Source organism: Aegilops tauschii, chromosome 1 (genome assembly GCF_002575655.3).
Source record: "Aegilops tauschii subsp. strangulata cultivar AL8/78 chromosome 1, Aet v6.0, whole genome shotgun sequence".
NCBI classification, from domain to species: Eukaryota; Viridiplantae; Streptophyta; class Magnoliopsida; order Poales; family Poaceae; genus Aegilops; species Aegilops tauschii.
Genome location: NC_053035.3, coordinates 125,173,083 through 125,196,826, shown reverse-complemented (window position 1 = coordinate 125,196,826; position 23,744 = coordinate 125,173,083). Strand labels below are relative to the sequence as shown.

Genomic DNA, 23,744 nt, shown 5'->3' with positions numbered 1-23,744 from the left:
CCGACGTCGGGCTTGAACGTGCAGTGGGACGGCCACTGGAACTGCCGTAGTTCACGGGTGAAGGCTGGGCAACCCACCTCGTAAGGTCGGCCGCCGAAGCCCCCCGGTGCTGGGTGGTCCATAGCAGGTCCTGCCCGCTTATCCGACTGGTGGCGTGTATCGCGCCGGCGCTCAATGGTGGTTCGAGCATCTTCATGGGCTCGTTCTCGAAGAACTTGGCGCTGGTCGCGGTGGGTCCGTGGGTCGGATGACGCTATGGAAATGTTATCACAAGCGTCGTCATGACGGATCGGCACCGGCGGCAACTGGCGCGGGGGAGGAGAGTGTACTGTGGCTGCAGCTCCCCTAGTCCTTCCACCGCTGGCATGTGGTGGCTCGACGGAGCGCCGGCCCGAGGGCCCCGCCGGTTGCGGATCATCTTTGTTGGCGATGGCGACGAGGCTCCGGATGGTGGCCCTCCATTCGTCGAGCTTCTCCGCGGTAGGAGGGAAGTCGAGGAGTAGCTGCACACGCGCCAAAGCTTCTGCTGGCGTGGGTGGTGGCGAAAGCTGCGTGGACCGTGGCGCGCTTCGACTTCTAACCACGTTAGAAGGAGCTCTATCACGGCCCAGTGGCTGTGTGCCATTTTCGCCAGCACTTCGTCGGGCATGCTGGCCTCCTTCGTCCCGCGGATGATGCATAGGGCTCTTCCCACGGCGATGTCCAGGGTCACCGGCGTGGTGACGCTGCTGGTCGCGCACACCCTGGGAAGAGCGCACTGTGGGTGCCGGCGTAGGCGTCTTGGAGGTTGCTGCGTCGCCCGTAGGTGGCACATCGACACCCCTGGAGGGCCCCGCGCCGCCTGCGGGGGGCCTAGCTCCGTCTTTGGACTTGGCAGTGTGCGGCCCGTCGTCCGGCGCACGAATGACGCCGCTCGCCAGGCTCTGACTACCAGAGTGGTGCTGGTGCTCGCGAGCCGTGGCTCGGGTTCTGTCCGTGACCGGCCTGCTGCTCGCCCGTACTGGCACGGGCCGTTCGGCTCCCGACGAGCCGATCGCCGTGATCGTCTTCTTCTTGGGAGCCATGGTGATGAAAAACTGCTAGGCTAACTGCTAGACCAGATTCTCACAACTGCGCGCCCCCTACCTGGCACGCCAAAGATGTCGGTGGGAAACGACACCTATGGGATCACTGGAATCCCTTCTACGGTTGGCGGGCGCGAGGTTGTGAGAAGAGCAGGTCTGACAGGAAGCACACGTATCGTTTACTCAGGTTCGGGCCGCGAAGATGCGTAATACCCTAGTCCTGCTTTGGTGGATGTAGTGAGCGTTCTTGTGTTCTTGAGCTAGCTATGGGGTGTAACTTGCCAAAAAGAGCCCAATCCCCCTCCTGGTCGCCTCGGGCCTCCTTTTATAGGCAAAAGGGGTTGCCACAGTGGCACACAGGAGGTGGAAAGGTGTACAGTGCGCGAGCTTATCGCCCGGCGTTACGGGACAAAGCGCATTAAATCCGCTACTTAGGTGTCCATTAGATTTATCGAGGACGGGAACGAGGCCCGTCCCGTCCGTCGCCGCTCCACCTCGCTTCGACACGCGCCCAGGCCAGCGGTGCGTGCGGTGCCATGTAGGCAGGCAGGCAGCTGAGGTGGCGCGGTGGCAGGGTCTTCACGAAGATCTGCATGCCACCACGCAGGTGCTTGTTGATTCGGTGTAGAGGCCGCCCATCGCCACGCAGGTGCCTGCCCAACTGGTTGAGCCAGCAACTACTTGGGGACGGCGGTGGCATCTTGGCAGACGCAGGCCTGGCTGCGGCCCTGCTGATGTCCTCGGCAAGGGCCTTGCCGGGGGGCCCGGTAAGGGTCTTGCCGTGGTGTTGCGGTCGTCCCCGGCAAGGCGCTTGCCGGGGGTCTTGTGGATTTCCTCGGCTAGGATCCCGCCGAGGGTCGTCGTCTTCTGGTTCTCATCTGATCTCATGTATCCATGATCTTGACAAAGATCTGCATGCCACCACGGAGGTGCCTCCCGGAGCCCTGGTTCCAACGTAGCTGTTGACGGTGTCCGAAACCCTTGGGCTCAAGGGTGGCTCACTCCGCTGGCGTTGGGCGAGCTGCCCCGGCAAGGCTCTTGCCGGGGCTGTTGAGGCTGCCCCGGCAAGGGTCTTGCCGGGGGAACCTGCTTCGCCCCTCTGCCCTTTGTGTTCTTGGTCTTGGCGTTGTCTTGTTTGTCTTGGGCTTTGGCTTCTCTCGGGCTTCCCTCCTCTGCCCTGCTAAGTGTGGCCGTGGCACGCGGCTCTGACTGCCCATGCACAAGTAAAGGGGTCAAAAGAAGAGCCCCTACTTTTGTACACCGACAACCTTCTATCAAAGATCCGAAGGCAAGACATTCGTTGCTAAGAATGGATCCTTTCTAGAGAAGGAGTTTCTCTCGAAAGAAGTGAGTGGGAGGAAAGTAGAACTTGATGAGGTAACTGTACCTGCTCCCTTATTGGAAAGTAGTTCATCACAGAAATTTGTTCCTGTGACTCCTACACCAATTAGTGAGGAAGCTAATGATGATGATCATGTAAGTTCAGATCAAGTTATTACTGAACCTCGTAGGTCAACCAGTGTAAGATCCGCACCAGAGTGGTACGGTAATCCTGTTCTGGAGGTCATGTTACTTGACCATGACGAACCTACGAACTATGAGGAAGCGATGATGAGCCCAGATTCCGCAAAATGGCTTGAGGCCATGAAATCTGAGATGGGATCCATCTATGAGAACAAAGTGTGGACTTTGGTTGACTTGCCCGATGATCGGCAAGCCATCGAGAATAAATGGATCTTCAAGAAGAAGACTGACGCTGACGGTAATGTTACTGTCTACAAAGCTCGACTTGTTGCAAAAGGTTTTCGACAAGTTCAAGGAGTTGACTACGATGAGACCTTCTCACCCGTAGCGATGCTTAAGTCCGTCCGAATCATGTTAGCAATTGCCGCATTTTATGATTATGAAATTTGGCAAATGGATGAAAGACTACATTCCTGAATGGATTTCTGGAAGAAGAGTTGTATATGATGCAACCTGAAGGTTTTATCAATCCAAAGGATGCTAACAAAGTGTGCAAGCTCCAGCGATCCATTTATGGACTGGTGCAAGCATCTCGGAGTTGGAATAAACGTTTTGATAGTGTGATCAAAGCATATGGTTTTATGCAGACTTTTGGAGAAGCATGTATTCACAAGAAAGTGAGTGGGAGCTCTGTAGCATTTCTAATATTATATGTGGATGAAATATTATTGATTGGAAATGATATAGAATTTCCGGATAGCATAAAAGGATACTTGAATAAGAGTTTTTCAATGAAAGACCTCGGTGAAGCTGCTTATATATTGGGCATCAAGATCTATAGAGATGGATCAAGACGCTTAATTGGACTTTCACAAAGCACATACCTTGATAATGTTTTGAAGAAGTTCAAAATGGATCAAGCAAAGAAAGGGTTCTTTCCTGTGTTACAAGGTGTGAAGTTGAGTCAGACTCAATGCCCGACCACTGGAGAAGATAGAGAGAAAATGAAAGGTTTTCCCTATGCTTCAGCCATAGGCTCTATCATGTATGCAATGTTGTGTACCAGACCTGATGTGTGCCTTGCTATTAGTTTAGCAGGGAGGTACCAAAGTAATCCATGAGTGGATCACTGGACAACGGTCAAGAACATCCTGAAATACCTGAAAAGGACTAAGGATATGTTTCTCGTTTATGGAGGTGACAAAGAGCTCGTCGTAAATGGTTACGTTGACGCAAGCTTTGACACTGATCCGGATGACTCTAAGTCACAAACCGGATATGTATTTATATTGAACGGTGGAGCTGTCAGTTGGTGCAGTTCTAAGCAAAGCGTCGTGGCGGGATCTACGTGTGAAGTGGAGTACATAGCTGCTTCGGAAGCAGCAAATGAAGGAGTCTGGATGAAGGAGTTCATATCCGATCTAGGTGTCATACCTAGTGCATCGGGTCCAATGAAAATCTTTTGTGACAATACTGGTGCAATTGCCTTGGCAAAGGAATCCAGATTTCACAAGAGAACCAAGCACATCAAGAGACGCTTCAATTCCATCCGCGATCAAGTCAAGGAGGGAGACATAGAGATTTGCAAGATACATACGGATCTGAATGTTGCAGACCCGTTGACTAAGCCTCTCTCACGAGCAAAACATGATTAGCACCAAGACTCCATGGGTGTTAGAATCATTACTATGTAATCTATATTATTAACTCTAGTGCAAGTGGGAGACTGAAGGAAATATGCCCTAGAGGCAATAATAAAGTTGTTATTTATATTTCCTTATATCATGATAAATGTTTATTATTCATGCTAGAATTGTATTAACTGGAAACTTAGTACATGTGTGAATACATAGACAAACAGAGTGTCACTAGTATGCCTCTACTTGACTAGCTCGTTGAATCAAAGATGGTTAAGTTTCCTAGCCATTGACATGAGTTGTCATTTGATTAACGAGATCACATCATTAGAGAATGATGCGATTGACTTGACCCATTCCGTTAGCTTAGCATTTGATCGTTTAGTATATTGCTATCGCTTTCTTCATGACTTATACATGTTCCTATGACTATGAGATTATGCAACTCCCGAATACCGGAGGAACACTTTGTGTGCTACCAAACGTCACAATGTAACTGGGTGACTATAAAGGTGCTCTACAGGTGTCTCCGATGGTACTTGTTGAGTTGGCATAGATCAAGATTAGGATTTGTCACTCTGATTGTCGGAGAGGTATCTCAGGGCCCTCTCGGTAATGCACATCAATATAAGCCTTGCAAGCAATGTGACTAATGAGTTAGTTGTGGGATGATGCATTACGGAACGAGTAAAGAGACTTGCCGGTAACGAGATTGATCTAGGTATTGAGATACCGACGATCGAATCTCGGGCAAGTAACATACCGATGACAAAGGGAACAATGTATGTTGTTATGCAGTTTGACCGATAAAGATCTTCGTAGAATATATAGGAGCCAATATGAGCATCCAGGTTCCGCTATTGGTTATTGACCGAAGACGTGTCTCGGTCATGTCTACATAGTTCTCGAACCCGTAGGGTCCGCACGCTTAACGTTCGATGACGATCGGTATTATGAGTTTATGTGTTTTGATGTACCGAAGGTAGTTCGGAGTCCTGGATATGATCATGGACATGACGAGGAGTCTCGAAATGGTCGAGACATAAAGATCGATATATTGGACGACTATATTTGGACATCAGAATGGTTCCGGGAGAGATCGGGCATATACCGGTGCACCGGGAGGTTACCGGAACCCCCCGGGAGGTATATGGGCCTTATTGGGCCTTAGTGGGAGAGAGAGGAGAAGGGAGCAAAGGAAGGGGCGCCCCCCAAGCCCAATCCGAATTGGGAGGGGGGCCGTCCCCCCTTTCCTTCCTCCTTCCTCCCCCTTCCTTCTCTCCTAATCCAACTAGGGAAGGGGGGAATCCTACTCCCGGTGGGAGTAGGACTCCCCTTGGGGCACACATAGGAGGCCGGCCTCCTCCCCTCCTCCACTCCTTTACATACGGGGGAGGGGGCACCCCATAGACACACAAGTTGATCATTGATCTCTTAGCCGTGTGCGGTGCCCCCTCCACCATAATCCACCTTGGCCATATCGTCGTAGTGCTTAGGCGAAGCCCTGTGCCGGTAGCTTCATCATCACCGTCATCACGCCGTCGTGCTGACGAAGCTCTCCCTCGAAGCTCTACTGGATCGTGAGTTCGTGGGACGTCACTAGCTGAACGTGTGCAGATTGCGGAGGTGCCGTACATTCGGTACTAGGATCGGTCGATCGTGAAGACGTATGACTACATCAACCGCGTTGTCATAACGCTTCCACTTTCGGTCTACGAGGGTACGTGGACAACACTCTCCCCTCTCGTTGCTATGCATCACTATGATCTTGCGTGTGCGTAGGATTTTTTTTGAAATTACTACGTTCCCCAACATCTGGATGGTAAAAGAGCACCTCTGCTATCATCATTTGTTGTCTAAAAGTTCCAAACCATGGAGAATCATGCTATAGAACTTGACACCTTGCTCTTTGTGTGGTGATCTTTTTATTTGGCATAACCGCATAACTTTTATTCAGTTTGGTACTCGGCAATTCCGTATCCATTGTAATTTTATTATGGCTTTGTTCAAAATCTTAGCAGGTAATTACCATGGTCATATTTCTGGTCGTTTCTATGTCTTGGATTGTTTGTTGTACTAGCATATATTGTGTGTGTAAATACTAAAAATTATCATACCAATTGCAAGATAAAGAGAGCATTGAGTGTTTTGTTTTAATAGTGACATAAATGTTTTCCTTGTTTTTATACTCCCTCCGTTCCTAAATATAAGTCTTTCTAGAGATTTCACTACGGACTACATACAGAGCAAAATGAGTGAATCTACACTCTAAAGTACGTCTATATACATCCATATGTAGTCCACATTGAAATAACTAAAAAGACTTATATTTAGGAACGGAGGGAGTGGCTATATACTCCCTTCCTTCCAGCTTGAGGGCCTACCTCAAAATGTTTGTTTTCTCGTTTGATAAGTCTCATTTTATTGCTCCTCATCGCATGTTAAGATTTTCAGGTGCATTAAATCGTTGCATGTAAGGACTAAGAGAAAATTCACCAATGCATATAAAAGATCTTGGTCATTTACTGGTCATGCATGCATTGCAGTTAATGCATTGATAAACGCAATGTTTGGAGAAAAAACGGGTGCATTAATTAAGCACTTTTGCAAACTATAAAATTATTACACGACTCACAGTCTATCTTGCTTGGCTAGATTTTTGAATTGAGCTTTTTAAACCGAAAGGAAGGGAGTACTATCATCAACATCATCTGCTTGAAATCATCATATGGTAAAACTTAAAGGTCCATATATACTTGCGAGCATGTTATAAGAGCTTTGTAAACACATACCTTATTTCTCTTCATGATATCATTCTCATCTTTCCTCCTAAATTTCACCGGATTCGACGTGTACATGAGGATGCCGCATAAACCCTCCTCAGCGCGACCACTAACGTCGAGCGCCATGCCGTTGTAGTCGGTTTTTCACCCCAATCTGGCCCAGCGAGGTCTTGACGATCCAGTAACTTATGGGTTCCTTTGACTCATGCTCATCGGTGATGCCATAGACTACCACCATCATTTCGTGGTTCAGGTTTGTCCCACATGGCCCAACGAAGACGCCTTCGCCGTAGCGTTGAAAGGCCATCGAGTTAGCGTAGATTGCCATGACAACGGGCTGGGCCACCACTGCCTGCATCAATGCAGCCTCATTCGACGACACCTGTTTGCAGCCGTTGATAGTGATGACAGGGCTCCGGTTCGGCTTGGGAACCAAACAGAAAATATTCATGCCCATGGCCAACATACGGGTAGTCAACCTCCGTTTCGATGCTGCCATGGTGGATCATGTGCTTGAAGGCCCCTTCCGTGTTGCCACCATGACAACCTTCATCCCCTTGTCGCGCTCTAGAAGTTGTTGCACGGATAATGACGCCAGGTTTCGAGTCATGATGGAGTTGATGCCATCCATTGTCGCTATTACCGTGAAGGCCCAACAGCCCCCACAGGCCCCCTGGTGCTTCACATTCGTCACTGCTAACAAACGTTGGTCGTATCCCATCATTCGCTAGTCCACTATAGCTGGGAGGTCATCGCGGGCGGTGATGGTGCCATGAGTGAGCAGATCCTGATGCCAGCGCTTCCGACCGTTGGACATGATGTTGGAGCAGCGAGCCAACGACCGTACGTGTGTTCGACCTCTTCACTGGCCATGCCGCCGAAGAGGTTGAGGCTCGGCTTATAGGGCGCGTCGCATTGGGTGAACTCATTGAAAGTGCAACTATCCCGGGTGGTTTTGGTAATTCCTAACAACATATAGCTCATTGAGATAATGCTATCTTAAGATAAATATTTCAGGAAAGCTCAATGATTGGCATCGCATGGATTAGAAAGTGGACCCCTCAAAATGCTAAGGACAAAAGATTGGCTCAAGCTCAAAGCACAAGACTCTACATTTTACTTTTAGTGATCCAAGATCACATTGAGTCCATAGGAAAAGCCAATACTATTAAAAGGGGGTGAGGTGTTGCTTAATGAGTTACTTGCTCAAAATGCTTAGTGATATGCTCCAAAAACCCTCAACTACTTTCTCATATCCACATATGTCCCAAACCAAAAGTCAAACTCGGCCCCACCTTAACTTTCTATCCGGCGCCACCGAGTTCAGTTGACATAGCCACTGCCACAAACCCTAGTCACTTCCGTCTCACCAATAGGGATCTCGGTCTCACCGAGATGGGATTGCAACCTCTCTGTTTCCCTTCGTAACGTTTTGGTCCAACCGAGATGAGCGATCGGTCCCACCGAGATTGCAATGCAAACTCTCTATTTCCCCTTCGCAACGTTTCGGTCTAACCGAGATGAGCGAATCGGTCCCACCGAGTTTGCCTGACCAACTCTCTGTTTGCTTATTACCAAAATCGGTCCCACCGAGTTTGTGTAATCGGTCTCACCAAGATTACGTTATGCCCTAACCCTAATGGAATCGGTCCCACTGAGTTGACATGCCAGTCCCATCGAAAATCCTAACGTTCACATTTTGAACTAAATCGGTCTGACCGAGTTTTATAATTCGGTCCCACCGAGTTTGGTGATTTGTGTGTAACGGTTAGATTTTGTGTGGAGGCTATATATACCCCTCCACCCACTCTTCATTCGTGGAGAGAGCCATCAAAACATGCCTACACTTCCAACATACATTTTCTGAGAGCGAACCAGCTACACTTGTGTTGAGGTCAAGATATTCCATTCCAACCACATAAATCTTGATCTCTAGCCTTCCCCAAGTTGCTTTCCACTCAAATCATCTTTCTACCAAATCCAATCCTATGAGAGAGAGTTGAGTGTTGGGGAGACTATCATTTGAAGGACAAGAGCAAGGAGTTCATCATGAACACACCATCTATTACCTTTTGGAGAGTGGTGTCTCCTAGATTGGCTAGGTTTCACTTAGGAGCCTCCGTCAAGATTGTGGAGTTGAACCAAGGAGTTTGTACGGGCAAGGAGATCGCCTACTTCGTGAAGATCTACCCTAGTGAGGCAAGTCCTTCGTGGGCGATGGCCATGGTGGGATAGACAAGGTTGCTTGTTCGTGGACCCTTCATGGGTGGAGCCCTTCGTGGACTCGCGCAACCGTTACCCTTAGTGGGCTGAAGTCTCCATCAACGTGGATGTACGATAGCACCACCTATCGGAACCACGGATAAAAAATCTTCGTGTCTACATTGCGTTTGCTCCCTCCAAACTCCTCCCTTTACCTTCATATGCAATTGTTTTACATTCCGCTGCTATACTCTTAGAATTGCATGTGTAGGTTGATTACTTGATTTATGCTAAGTTGCTAAAATCTGCCAAGACTTAAATTTGGGAAAAGGCTAGATTTTTATTTGGTCAAGTAGTCTAATCACCCCCCTCTAGACATACATTCGATCCTACAAGTGGTATCAGAGCTTTGGTCTCCATTTGCTTTGATTTCCATAGCTTTTGGTGATCATAGCCTTGGTTTCACAACCTAGGAGAGTATGGCGTCTAGCGAGGGAAATTACCACCGTAGAGGTCCTTACTTTGATGGTACTAATTTTGCTAGTTGGAAGCATAAGATGAAAATGCATATTCTTGGACATAACCCCGCCATTTGGGCTATTGTGTGTATTGGCTTGCAAGGTGAATTCTTTGATGGGAGAGAACCGAACCGTGAAGCTACAACGGAAGAGTTGAAGATGCTGCAATACAATGCTCAAGCTTGTGATATTCTGTTCAACGGATTGTGCCCCGAAGAATTCAACAAAATCAGCCGTCTTGAGAATGCAAAGGAAATTTGGGATACTTTGATTGATATGCACGAAGGTACCGACTCCGTCAAGGAATCCAAATTGGATGTGCTTCAAAGTCAACTTGACAAGTTCAAAATGAAGGATGGTGAAGGTGTCGCTGAAATGTACTCTAGGCTTGCTCTCATCACAAATGAGATTGCCGGCTTAGGAAGTGAAGAGATGACCGATAGATTCATCATCAAGAAGATCCTAAGAGCCCTGGATGGAAAATTGATACCGTGTGCACATTGATCCAAATGATGTCCAATTACAAAGATCTCAAGCCAACGGAAGTCATTGGAAGAATTGTTGCTCATGAGATGTCACTTAAGGATAAGGAAGAGCTCCACAACAAGTCAAGTGGTGCTTACAAAGCCCCATGTGAAGCTCCCACATCATCAAGTGACAATCAAACCTTCAATGAAGAATTGAGCCTAATGGTGAAGAACTTCAACAAATTCTACAAGAGTAGAAGCAAGGAAAGAAGCTCAAAGTCAAGGTCCTACAATGACAAGAGATCTTCAAGTCGTGAACGGAATTGCTACAATTGTGGAAGACCCAGACACTACTCAAATGAGTGTACGGCTCCCTACAAAAGAAGAGAAGAATCACCGCCAAGAGAGAGAAGGAGTAGAGATGATCGTTATGAATGAAGACCCTCTCGAAGAAGCAAGGATTCAGAGAGGAAGGACAAATCGTCAAAGAGCTACACAAAAAGAAGACATCAAGCTCATGTTGGTGAATGGGTATCCGGCTCCGACTCCGACCATCACTCCGAAAGAAGTTATCACTCCGACTCCGAATATACTCAAGATGAAGGTGTTGCCAGTCTAGCACTTGTGTCAACCAACTCCTACGACATATTTGACTCACCAAATGAAGGAATTGGAAGATGCTTCATGGCCAAAGGTCCAAAGGTAACACACCCCAAGTATGTTGATTTTAATAGTGATGAAGATGATTTGCTAGGAGATGATGATTTACTTGTTGACAACTCTAGTTATGAAAACTATGATGAACTTGCTATTAATCATGATAATCAAGATAAAACAAATGACAATGATAAGAAGGAGATTGAGCGTCTAACTAAAGAACTAAACACTCTTAAGTTAGCTCATGAAACTACCTTGGAAGATCATCGAGAACTTTTAAAGACTCTTGAGAAGCTACGCTTTGAAAAGCTCAACCTTGAGCAAGAGCATGAGTTCTTAAAAGCAATCAATGATGATCTTCGCAAGGAAAGTTCTTCTTACATTGCCAAGAGTTTACTCTTGTCTACTTACATGCCACAAGTTAAATCTAGCAACAAGAACAAGAAAGATTCTTCCTCTAGTAGTAACAACAATCATGCTAAATCCAATGTTGTTGCTTCTAGTAGTTCTCTTGATTCCTCTAATGATTCTCTTAGCCAAGTTACACTTGAGTAAGAAAATAGCTTATTGAAGGGAATTATAGAGAAAGGTGTTTACAAGAGTCTTGCCGGAAGAAAGCAATTTGAGGAAATTGTACGCAAGCAAGGAAGACACCGGAAGAATCAAGGTGTTGGTTTTGAACGAAAGTTCAATGCCAATGGAGTTGAGTGGGAAGAAGATCAATACCCCAAGACGAAGTTTGTTCCTCAACAAGAGAAGTATGATCCTACTTATTTCCAAGGAACACAAGCTCAAGATGATCTTCCACTACAAGACCACAAGCTAAAAGGCAAGGACAAGCTTCAGGAGGAGATTGATGCATTTGAAGAAGCTCCTAAAGCCTTGGTCAAGTGGGTTCCCAAGACTACATCAAGTGCCACTTCATCAAGTACGACTACAACTCCAAGGATTCCCAACAAGATGGTGTGGATCCCTAAGAAGAAGAACTAGAGAGTTCTTGAGGGTGACTCCGCCAACATACTTCACTCTTATCATCTTGGCAAGGACAAGTGCAAACAACTTCCATATCTTGCACTAGTTCAAGGAGTCACAAACCCTCTTGTTGGTAAGACAAGGGACAAGGTAACCTAATGCATTCATGGACATCATCTCATGTGAATATCACTCTATGTCTATGGATATCCTTGTTTGTTCCTTGTGGGACTAACCCGTGTAGGTATTGAAAGTGCAACTCACTCCAAAGGATTGCTCCGAATGATCTACATCAACATTGAGCATCTACATCTTCAACACCTACATGAAGTCATCATCGAGAAAACCCAAGGTTATTTCATCCCTCTTAGGGGGGATATCACATCTAGGGGGAGCTTTACTCTAATCAATTGAGCTAAAGCAACTCTAATGATGTGAGGAAAACAATGCTTTATGTAAAAGTGGCAACTCCACTTGTGCTTAAACGATGAGTATGACCTATGATCAAATGTTCTCATTTGACTCCTAAGTCAATATACTCATATATAGATGATCTAGTCATCGCCAAATTTCTTGATAGATGCTAGAGTGATTGTGCATGCTTTGTCACATATTTCATTTGTCATTTTATTGTGTGAGCATGTTGGATGCATATTTTACTCATTCAAGGACATCCATTTGTTGCTTTGAGTGTTTGGCTTTTTCACTTTTGCCAAATGGATGGACAAGAATGCCTAAGAACTCCCTATAGCTATCTATGCTTTTCTCGTCTCAAACTCTATTCATGCTACATCACAAAGTTTGATCAAGTCAGATTCGAACCACTCTGTATGAGGAGCACTTGGAGTCCCCGATTTGTCATAGACTTAAACTTCCAAAACCTCTTTGTGTATTTCGGCATGACCGAGTCATCCATTTCGGTCACACCGAGATCACTAAGTTGACCTAGGTTTTCAATCTCGATGCAACCGATTTGAACTTTTCGGTCACACCGGGTTGCAGTAACCGCTTGTGATTCTGCATCTCGGTGCCACCGAGTTGTTCCACTCGGTCACACCGACAGGGTCGGGATATATAAACCCACGGGTGAGATTTTGGAAATTTCTTCGAAACCTCTCAGCCCGCGCGTATCCTGCTCTGCCGCCTCGGGTCTCCGGATCGTCTTCTCGCCGCCAGCGACCTCCCGCCGCTGGTTTCCATCGCCGTCAACGGAATTCCGCCCCTCCGTTGCCGCCGTAGCGAACTCCGCCGAACTAGGGTACGAGTTCGATCCTTTGTGCTATTATTTTTACCTCTGATTTGTAGCACATTGCTCTGCCATGATCATCACCACGTATGCAAACACTCTATCCACTGAAAACATCTCTTAGGTTAGGTTTGATTTGAAAATTTAGGGTTAGGTCTCCGCAGAACCCATCTCGGACCGACCGAGTTGTAGAAATCGGTCTCACCGATTTGGCTTAGGCCATTGCACTTGCACTTTCGGTCTGACCGAAAACTGCAAATCAGTGTGACCGAGTTCGATTCTCTGTGAAACCCTAGCAGTCTCGGTGCCACCGAACTGTGACTCGGTCTGACCGAGTTCACTAGTTTAGGTTCCAAAAGCCGCTTCGGTATCACCGAGTTTACAAATCAGTAGCTCCGAAATGCTTTCTGTGAAGAACTAAAACTAAGTTTTTAAGTCATCTGTTTTGCAAAAACTCTGCACTTTGTGATGCTCATCCACTCTACCTCATCTATATCTATTCACAGGGTCTGCTGTCAGTAAGTTTGCAGAGATGTCTGATCAAAGTGACAGTCAGAACAGGTCTGAGGAACATGTGCTGATGAGTGAGGGTTCAGATCCCTCTAGCACTTCTGATGATGGCAGCAGGAGCACTCCCAGCAACTTGCCAAAGGCAGCCACCAGATCTAGGAAGAAGAGAACCTCAGAACCTGAGGATGAGGATTATATTGCCACTGAGGAGGAAGTAAGCTCCATAAAGAAGGTGCTGAAAAAGGAGTATGGCACAACTGCTGCAAGTAAGCCAGGGCTGAACAAGAAGGCACCAGCAAGGAGGATCCCTATGTCAAAGCCAAGGAAGGTAGCAACAGGAGAAACAATGAAATTCACCATAGAGTCAGATGATGGTGAAGCAGCAGGAGATGACAAGAAAAAGAAGAGGGAAAGAACCACTACTGCAAAAGTTCTTGGCAAGCTCTCAATGATGAGAGATTGTGAAGAAGAAGAGGAAGAGGATGCTGCACCAGCACCCAAAGCTCAGAAGCTTATGGGAGATGCCATAAAGTCAGGGGCTGCTCCATCAAAGCCCAAGTCTGCTCCCAAAGCTCAAGCTCAGAAGCCTCCAAAACCCAAGAGGAACACCAGAAGTATACCTGCTGAGGAAAAGAACAAGGCTCCAGTGCCTCAAGCTGAAGAAGAGGAAGATGATTCACTTGTTTTGAGGAAGTTGAAGCCCAAGATTCCTGACCATAATGATGCTCATCCAGTAGCTGAAGACATGCGTATCAGAAAGGATGCTGGACTGAGATTGTGGAGACAGTCTGATCCTTATGCTGTAAGGAGGAGGACAGCAGTTGATTACAGGTTTCACACAAAGGAACAACAAGACTTCTATGAGACTATTTTGCTTGACAAGAAGCCCATTGTATGTGACATGAAATGGGTGGATTGGGAATACATCAAGGAAGAAGAAGATCACTATCCAGGTGTTTATGATAGCTTCAAGGCATGTGGAGTTGACAAATTTGTTGGGCAGAAGCTCACCAAATGGAATGATGAGCTCATCATGCAGTTTTACTCCACTGCGCACTTCTATCCAGATGGAAGGATAGTATGGATGTATGAGGGTACAAGGTACCAATCCACAGTTGAAGAGTGGGCCAAGCTGATAAATGCCCCTGAAGAACATGAAGATGACTTGGATGTGTATGCCACCAAGAAGAAGGACCACAACACTATGGCTAACATGTATAAGGAGATCCCAGATAAAGCTTTGGAGACACATAAGCTTGGATTTGTACACTATCTGCTGTCTGGTTTGCCAACTATCAACACAATACTTAGGCATACTCTGCTACCTAAGTCTGGAGATCACAAGATGATCAGAGGGCATTCTATCAACCTGCTCCAACTTTTTGATGTCCCTCGGAAGTTCAAGGTTATGATTTTGATTGTAGAAACTATCAAGAGGACTGCTGCTGACTAGAAGAAAAGCTGTGGGTATGCTCCACACATTCAGGAGCTCATCAACTCTAAGATGGGCACATGTACATACTTGGGACAAGGAGCACCTTCCTCTGCATCCTGATTTTGAAGACAACACTGTAGTGATGAATGAGGAAGACCCCACATCTGAGCAAGTATAGGAGAAGAGAGCCAAAGCAAAGGCTGAGAAAGCTGCTAGATGCCAAGTGTTGAAGAGGCATCTCAAGTTTTCCTGAAGAGCAAGCAAGATCAACTTGCATATCTGATCCAGTCTACACTGAGGATTGAGAAGGGCTTGGCCACCCTGACTCAAAACCAGGAGAGCTTGGAGAGGATCATAGAAACTAAATTTTATGATCTTGATTTGAAGGTAACTGAGATTCAAACAACAGTTGAGCAACTTTAGGAGGAAGCAGAAGAGAAGAGAGGCAAGGCAACTACGGATGCATTTCAGCGAGTACCAAGGAGTCAGAGGTCTGCTGCAGTGCCAGTGAGAGATTCTAGAGCTACAACATCAGCACCAGCAGCTACAGCTCCAGTGCCACCTCCAGCAGCCACTCCGCCAGCTCCAACTACATCCACAGATGCCTTCGTCCTTGGAGTTCTCTCTACACCACCTCCCAAAGACCAAGCCTGAGAGACGCATAGCACTATGCATATTTGAACTTTTTGGTAACTTGTTGCCAAAGGGGGAGAAATATGTATAGATCATAGGCTTCGAGAGAGAGTGTCTTGCTTTTTATCTCTCTTGCTTTTGGTTGAACTTTTTGATTGTGTGCTTGTGTGAGATACTTTATGTCCTTGTGAGATACTTGTGTGATCATGTGATTGATCATTTGCTGCCTTAATGCTTGTTTGGATGATACTATCTTTGATATCTTATATATGATCATTCACTTGCTTGGTGATGAGTGCATGCTTTTAATTTCTATCATTTTGAGCGCTCCACCAAGATGTATGTGACATGGAAGAGTAACCCATGATCCTAATCGATTGTGCATTTGCATTCAAAAGCAAATTTTGAATAATGCACAAATTTAGGGGGAGCTCTTGCTTATCACATACTTCTCAAAGTGACGATGTTTTTCAATCTTATGATCATTTGTCGAAGCTTTGATCTATATGTTGTCATCAATTAGCAAAAAGGGGAGATTGAAAGTGCAACTATCCCCGGGTGGTTTTGGTAATTCCTAACAACATATAGCTCATTGAGCTAATGCTATCTTAAGATAAATATTTCAGGAAAGCTCAATGATTGGCATCGCATGGATTAGAAAGTGGACCCCTCAAAATGCTAAGGACAAAAGATTGGCTCAAACTCAAAGCACAAGACTCTACATTTTACTTTTAGTGATCCAAGATCACATTGAGTCCATAGGAAAAGCCAATACTATTAAAAGGGGGTGAGGTGTTGCTTAATGAGTTACTTGCTCAAAATGCTTAGTGATATGCTCCAAAAACCCTCAACTACTTTCTCATATCCACATATATCCCAAACCAAAAGTCAAACTCGGCCCCACCGAAACTTTCTATCCGGCGCCACCGAGTTCAGTTGACATAGCCACTACCACAAACCCTAGTCACTTCGGTCTCACCGATAGGGATCTCGGTCTCACCGAGATGGGATTGCAACCTCTCTGTTTCCCTTCGTAACGTTTCGGGCCAACCGAGATGAGCGATCGGTCCCACCGAGATTGCAATGCAAACACCCTGTTTCCCCTTCGTAACGTTTCGGTCTAACCGAGATGAGCGAATCGGTCCCACCGAGTTTGCCTGACCAACTCTCTGTTTGCTTATTACCAAAATCGGTCCCACCGAGTTTGTGTAATAGGTCTCACCGAGATTACATTATGCCCTAACCCTAATGGAATCGGTCCCACCGAGTTGACATGTCGGTCCCACCGAAAATCCTAACGTTCACATTTTGAACTAAATCGGTCTGACCGAGTTTTATAATTCGGTCCCACCGAGTTTGGTGATTTGTGCGTAACGGTTAGATTTTGTGTGGAGGCTATATATACCCCTCCACCCACTCTTCATTCGTGGAGAGAGCCATCAGAACATGCCTACACTTCCAACATACATTTTCTGAGAGAGAACCAGCTACACTTGTGTTGAGGTCAAGATATTCCATTCCAACCACATAAATCTTGATCTCTAGCCTTCCCCAAGTTGCTTTCCACTCAAATCATCTTTCTACCAAATCCAATCCTATGAGAGAGAGTTGAGTGTTGGGGAGACTATCATTTGAAGCACAAGAGCAAAGAGTTCATCATCAACACACCATCTATTACCTTTTGGAGAGTGGTGTCTCCTAGATTGGCTAGGTGTCACTTGGGAGCCTCCGTCAAGATTGTGGAGTTGAACCAAGGAGTTTGTACGGGCAAGGAGATCACCTACTTCGTGAAGATCTACCCTAGTGAGGCAAGTCCTTCGCGCGCGATGGCCATGGTGGGATAGACAAGGTTGCTTCTTCATGGACCCTTCGTGGGTGGAGCCCGCCGTGGACTCGCGCAACCATTACCCTTCGTGGGTTGAAGTCTCCATCAACGTGGATGTACGATAGAACCACCTATCAGAACCACGGATAAAAAATCTCCGTCTCTACATTGCGTTTGCTCCCTCCAAACTCCTCCCTTTACCTTCATATGCAATTGTTTTACATTCTGCTGCTATACTCTTAGAATTGCATGTGTAGGTTGATTACTTGATTTATGCTAAGTTGCTAAAATATTCCAAGACTTAAATTTGGGAAAATGCCAGATTTTTATTTGGTCAAGTAGTCTAATCACCCCCCCCTCTAGACATACTTTCGATCGTACACTCATGGATCATGCGTGCGTTCTCCTTGAACACGTTGAAGCATTGGTGCTTGTCTCCGAGGTGGTGTGCCACCCTGTGGTGCTCGCACCAATGCTCATAAAGTGCCCACATGGACTCCTCAGATAGGTCCTTATCTACGATGTCCATGGTGCTCGCCGCCAGCGTAGTGGCAACCAGCGTGATGGCCATGAGTAGCATCGTCGCAAGTGCTCTTGCCATTGTGTGTAGTTACTTTGAGTATCCTAGGTAACGATGGAGCTCCTTAAAACAATCCAACACCTCCTTATATATGAAAAATTCTCTTTACGGACCATCCTAAAGTACTAGACTGATCGTATGCAAGCCGTGAAAATTTCGAGCTGCATGGTGAATCAGGTAGTAATTGAGCAAATCGTGTACTATCTTCATATGTGTTTATTAGTCCCAATTGTTTTTTGGGTTAAAATTTGACCACACATTTGACTAACAAAATGTTAATGCATGTCATAAAAATTTATATTATTAGATTCATATTTGAATATAGTTCTCAATGATATTATTTTTGCTACATATAACCTATATTTTATTAGTTAAAATCATGATCAAAATATGATCCAAAATGAACAATCAGGATGGAGGTAGTATATTTCATGTGTAGATCTTAACCGATCCTGAACGATTCTTATTATATATCAGGGAAGAATGAACAATCAATCGTGTGGCCTTCGAGAAAGAGCAGACAAAAAGGTAAGATCATATGTTTGCCACTCACGGCTAGCAAATCTGTCTATTTAATATAAGATCATTACAAAAGGCAACAAAATCACCATATTCATTCTCATATGCTATAGATATACTCCCTCCGTCCCAAAATTCTTGTCTTAGATTTGTCTAGATACGGATGTATCTAATACTGATACATCTGTATCTAGACAAATCTAAGACAAGAATTTTGGGACGGAGAGAGTATAATACTATGATTTTAAGTTTTAATGGTCTAGATTTCAAATTAAACTAAATAAATGTATATCTCGATTTATTAGATGCTAGGGACACGGTCCATCGATCTCTATTTTCTTTGAAGTTCCTAAACAAGGGAAGTGGAAAGACAAACTGGGATAGGGAGCTCACCTCCTTCTCTTTTATAATTGCCAAAATTATATGATGACCTTTCTTGTTCCAAGCATATGATCCTCATACGTGATGGTGTCACTTTTTCGGCCGGAAAGCCGCTCCCTCCCATGAATCATAGCTTTCTAGACACTGGTTGAACATCATGGAGCAAGATAGAGAAAAAACTCCCATCCCGGTTGATCGAGTTGAACCCACCCACCGTTGGGCCGGTGCATCAGCCTACATCTACACGGACATGCAGCCAAAAAAGAAGCATCATCTCCATCTAAAAAAAGCATTTTTCTCACCTTGCCCAGCCACCGGCTGCCACATGGCATAGCCCACAACTCGCCCTTTCTTTCTGTCTTAATGGGTTTAATTAAAGAACACTCACATTGTCATATTATCAAACTGAACCGCAAGTTGATCAACCGTTGTTGCATTATCCGACTAAACCACAAGTTGACCAGTCACCGATATAAAATCAGTAGCAAATGTCATTCATCCTGGAAGCAAATTCTTCATTGCACGGAAGAAAAAATTTGTTGCTTTTTAGGGCAGCAGTCGTGGTCCCACTTTTTTTGGACATTTTAGGATAAAAACTTGCTCCAATAGCTATTGTATATGTAAAATGGTGTGGTCTGTTGTTTGGGCACCCTAAAAAACCAGCCCCAAGTGATGTATATTTACATCATGCGCACTACTACCCTAAAAATTTGACATCATAGAGAACCACAAGAAAACGGTTGTTTTACATCACTTTGTAACACAAACTTGCTCTAACAACCGCCCTATAATAAGGCACCCACAAAAAGATAGACGTGGTGTATTTTAGGGCAACTATTGGAGATGAGAAAAATTTAGACTTCAAACTGAGGCAAATTATTTGGTTTACAGAGATGAAATTTTAATGCATTTGAGGCGAAGTTTACGTAGGAAACAACGTGGAATAACTTTGGAAACATAATATGCTTCACAAGGAACAAAAATATATGTTTTTCTATTAGATCGAAGCAACATAAAAGAGGGAAAAGCAAACTTCATTTTTTTTTGAATTTTTGAAGCAAACTCCAATTGTGTAGGAACCAAAGTTAGATAACATGGGAAACCTCGGTTCATAAGGATGCAAACTATATGACATGGAAACTCATCCGTGCTAAAGTAGTTGACTAGTTCCCATAAAAATTATAGTTAGTTCCCGAAAATTAAACAATAACAAGTGGGTTTACCAGGAACACTCGAACGAACCTACGTTTCTTACAAAATCAGTGATACCATTTTGGAAATTCCCACATACGCTACTTCATCCACCTCGCATGGGTGCTTGCATATGATGCCCCATAGATAGTTCAATGGGGCGTCATGGATCGGTTCGATCCTTAGTGGTTCCCAAAAAGACAATCCGTCGCCACACCCTTCTTTGGAATGAAGAGATAGGCACCATCACAAATTTCTGTGAAATAATTGTGACATACATTCGCTTAATTTGGGGAGAATCTATTTTAATACCACTTCACCACATTATATTTCTCATATTGTTTGAGACATCACCGCATGGAGTCCATAAGTTGTTAACATATCTTCTCTTAGTTGGCGCCATAACTAAATTTTTGTCCAATGATATTTTTACGGTTCCGTGTCACACTGCACAGTTGCTAGCAAAGTTCATAGGGAACTCCTATTCAAATCGATGAATTGACCCTAGAAGGCCCAAGGATCTTGAAATGGGTCGGCCCAATAAGCTTTTTTAAAACCTTTTCCCCTACTAAAAGTAAAAAAGTGTTCATGAATTTGTAAAAATCATGATTGTTAAAAATGTTTGTTATTTTAGAAAACATGATCATGTATTTAAAAAATATTCTCAAATTTAAAAAAAATTATAAAATTTTAAAATGGACGTGATTTTCAAAAAGCTAAATAATTTTTGAATCACCATAATTTTTTTAAAGATTCATGAATTTTAAAAGTGGTTTGCATTTTCTTAAATGTCCATCAATTTTATAAAAATGTTTGTAAATTAGAAAATTGAATACAAAAAAGGAAAGGAAAATTGGATAGGAAGGAAAAAAGATAAGAGAAACCTGAGAAAACATAAATAAAAAGGAAAAACCGTTACATGGTCGTCCCATGTGTGGGTTTGCCCTGTGCGATATAGTGACAATACATTGCAAAAAACTATGAGTATCCCTTTTTACAGCGTTCCACCTGTAGGTCGATAAAAAGGCCCTATTCACCATGAGCGATGAATCAACAAGGTAAGGGCGTGGGCCGAGCCAACATTGATCTGCACAGCTAAATAAGATCTAGATGTTGAAGAAAGAGGTTGGGCAAACGATGAACCTATTTTTTATTATGCAGTTGATTTTTGTTCCCTATTTTTTGGCCTTGTTCATGAACAAGCCACTAGGCTATTTCATCCCCTTTTACGTCCTTAATATTATTGGAAATATTTCTAAGGTAGTGCTAGGACTGGCTAGCTCTTGCACCATCTGATCTTGTTTTACCGATGACTTTGAAGCGGCATCACGACAAAAAAAATCACATACATGATTTTCGTGTGTATATGCAAAATCAGAGCAAAGTTTTATCTATTTTTTTTAAAAATGTGCATGTGGCAAAAAGACTACCTCTTTTGGTTCATAGGATAGGAATATTGTAGGAATAGGAACTTCATAGGAAGTGAGATGACATGCATCCCAATTCCTACAAAGAAAAGAAAGAGATGCCATTTGATGCATAGGATAGGAATTTTTCCATTGGGTCTAGGCTAATGTTTTTTTCCTTTGAAATGTGAAGGATTGGATTCTATCCTACATAGGAATAGGAATCCATTCCTACAAACCAAAGGGCTCCATAGGAATTTTTCCTTTGAAAATCCTATCCTATAAAATTCCTACAAGATTCCTACAAACCAAAGAAGGCCCTATGCAGCAAAACCCCCATTGGTTGCAGTGGGTGGCGTCTTATGTAACATAAATAACAAATGTATGTAATGTGAATAACGTCTGCAGAAACATACAATATAGTCGCAACATGGCATCAACCCCTTGTTATAGTCGTCCTAGAATTAATGAAACATATAATCACCGTGCATGCAACAAACCACATATGTGTTGGAAACACGTATGAACAGACTTATGCATTACCATAAATATTACAATGAAACTACATTGTTGCATCTGGCTAGGGTATGATGACTACAGATTGCCAAAGGTCCTCATCACATCTAGTGAACCTCGAGGTTCTTCTCATTCTTTGACATGAATAAGGAGAGATGAGCTAATGTGAGAGGGGCGCTGATTTGATGGAGATGAGGAAAAAATTCAATGGGGGTGGATATGAAAATCTCTAGGGAGTAAAATGATAAAGAGAGGAGCAGAAGTAGGCACAGTAGCAGAGGGAAGAGGTGGATTATGTGTAAGATGGCAACAACGGACACAAAGGTAAACATGGCATATGGAGTGGAAATGTTAAGTACTTCGTAAAGTCTTTGATCCAATCACAGAGAATGAGGCAAGGGAGAAGTTCTTCAAACATAGGAAGATTACAGAGGTAATTTAGTGAGAAGACATAGAAACCGTAAGCTCAATGAAGACAAGGATTTGTTTACCAAGTTCAAGTTGCTCGCACAACTCTACATCTGGTTGAAGGGGTTGATACTAAACTTAAAAGACTAGGTCTACATGTTATCCTTGAGCTAAAGTCTCTTGAACTTCGTGCAACCACTCATTGTAGATCTTCAAGGTGATCTCCGGCACCTTCACAGACTTGTTCTTTGGTAGTCCACAAGTACTCATGGACGCTTAGAACTGACACTTAACTGTTTAGTGGATGCATAGTCCACAAGAGTAAAAGGTTAAGTTAAGTTTCAATCAAGTTGTTAAGTGATGCTCAATCACTTAGTTGTTTTTAGGCTCTGGGTTTTCCTCTCTTAAGATTCTAACAATCCCAAGGTTGAAGTGGGGTGGCTATTTATAGCTGGGAGCAATCCCAAGGCCGATATGACCATTGGAGGTAGTGGCCAACCAGCGTACACGCGACACATGGCAAAATGGTCAAATTTCAAATGTAGCCATAGATTGACTTGCGTAACAAGCATCTGACTCCTTTGCGAGGATTTTTACCTACACTGTCTCGAAGAACTTCATCTCAGACACAAAAGAGAAACAAATTACATCAAAGAGATTTCAAAGTCTTCACTCGAAGAAATAGGTTTGGTTGAGCACACACCGAAGACCTAAATATGAATTATCACCCAGACCCCCTTTATAGTACGGTTTTCCCTATGACTCAAAATAAGAAAATGAAACTAGAAAACTAATGTCTTCACGACAACTTCATTTTCCTAGTAGCAAGTTGATTGTTCCTCGAACAAGCATTCCGAAGATATTCACTGTCACCACAATTTTCAGGGTTCATACTCCCCGGTTAAACCAAAATCCTCAAGTACCTTTTGTATACGCACAAAGACATTAGACCCTTAACTACTTTGTCATTAATCATACAAAACCCTCTAGGGGGCACTAGACACACTTATAGTAGTTATCTTAACGACATACACATTAGTTGACTTTCTAAGGTGCATGCCATATATTCTGGTAATATCCACATTAGCTATTCCCAGAATAATTTGTGGCACAAGTTTGATTAAAATGAATACAAATGTGAAAACTGCTAAATGAGGGTAATTTGTGTCACAAAACGTGAAACTGTGGGCAAAAATGAAATTAACTTTTTTAGAATTCGGCGAACCGAAGAGATCCACCAATGGTTATTTGATACTTTTGGAAAGCTTAGAGATGTATTTCCTTCACTTTACCTATATGTAAGTCGCCTGAAAAACAATTTTGGGCCAAT

General features: G+C 44.2%; 1 pseudogene; it reads right to left on the bottom strand.

Annotated features, from left to right (window-relative positions):
- LOC141027807 (vignain-like) overlaps positions 1-18,014 on the bottom strand; it is a 45,416-nt pseudogene extending 27,402 nt beyond the window's left edge.
- Positions 18,015-23,744: the final 5,730 nt, after the last annotated feature.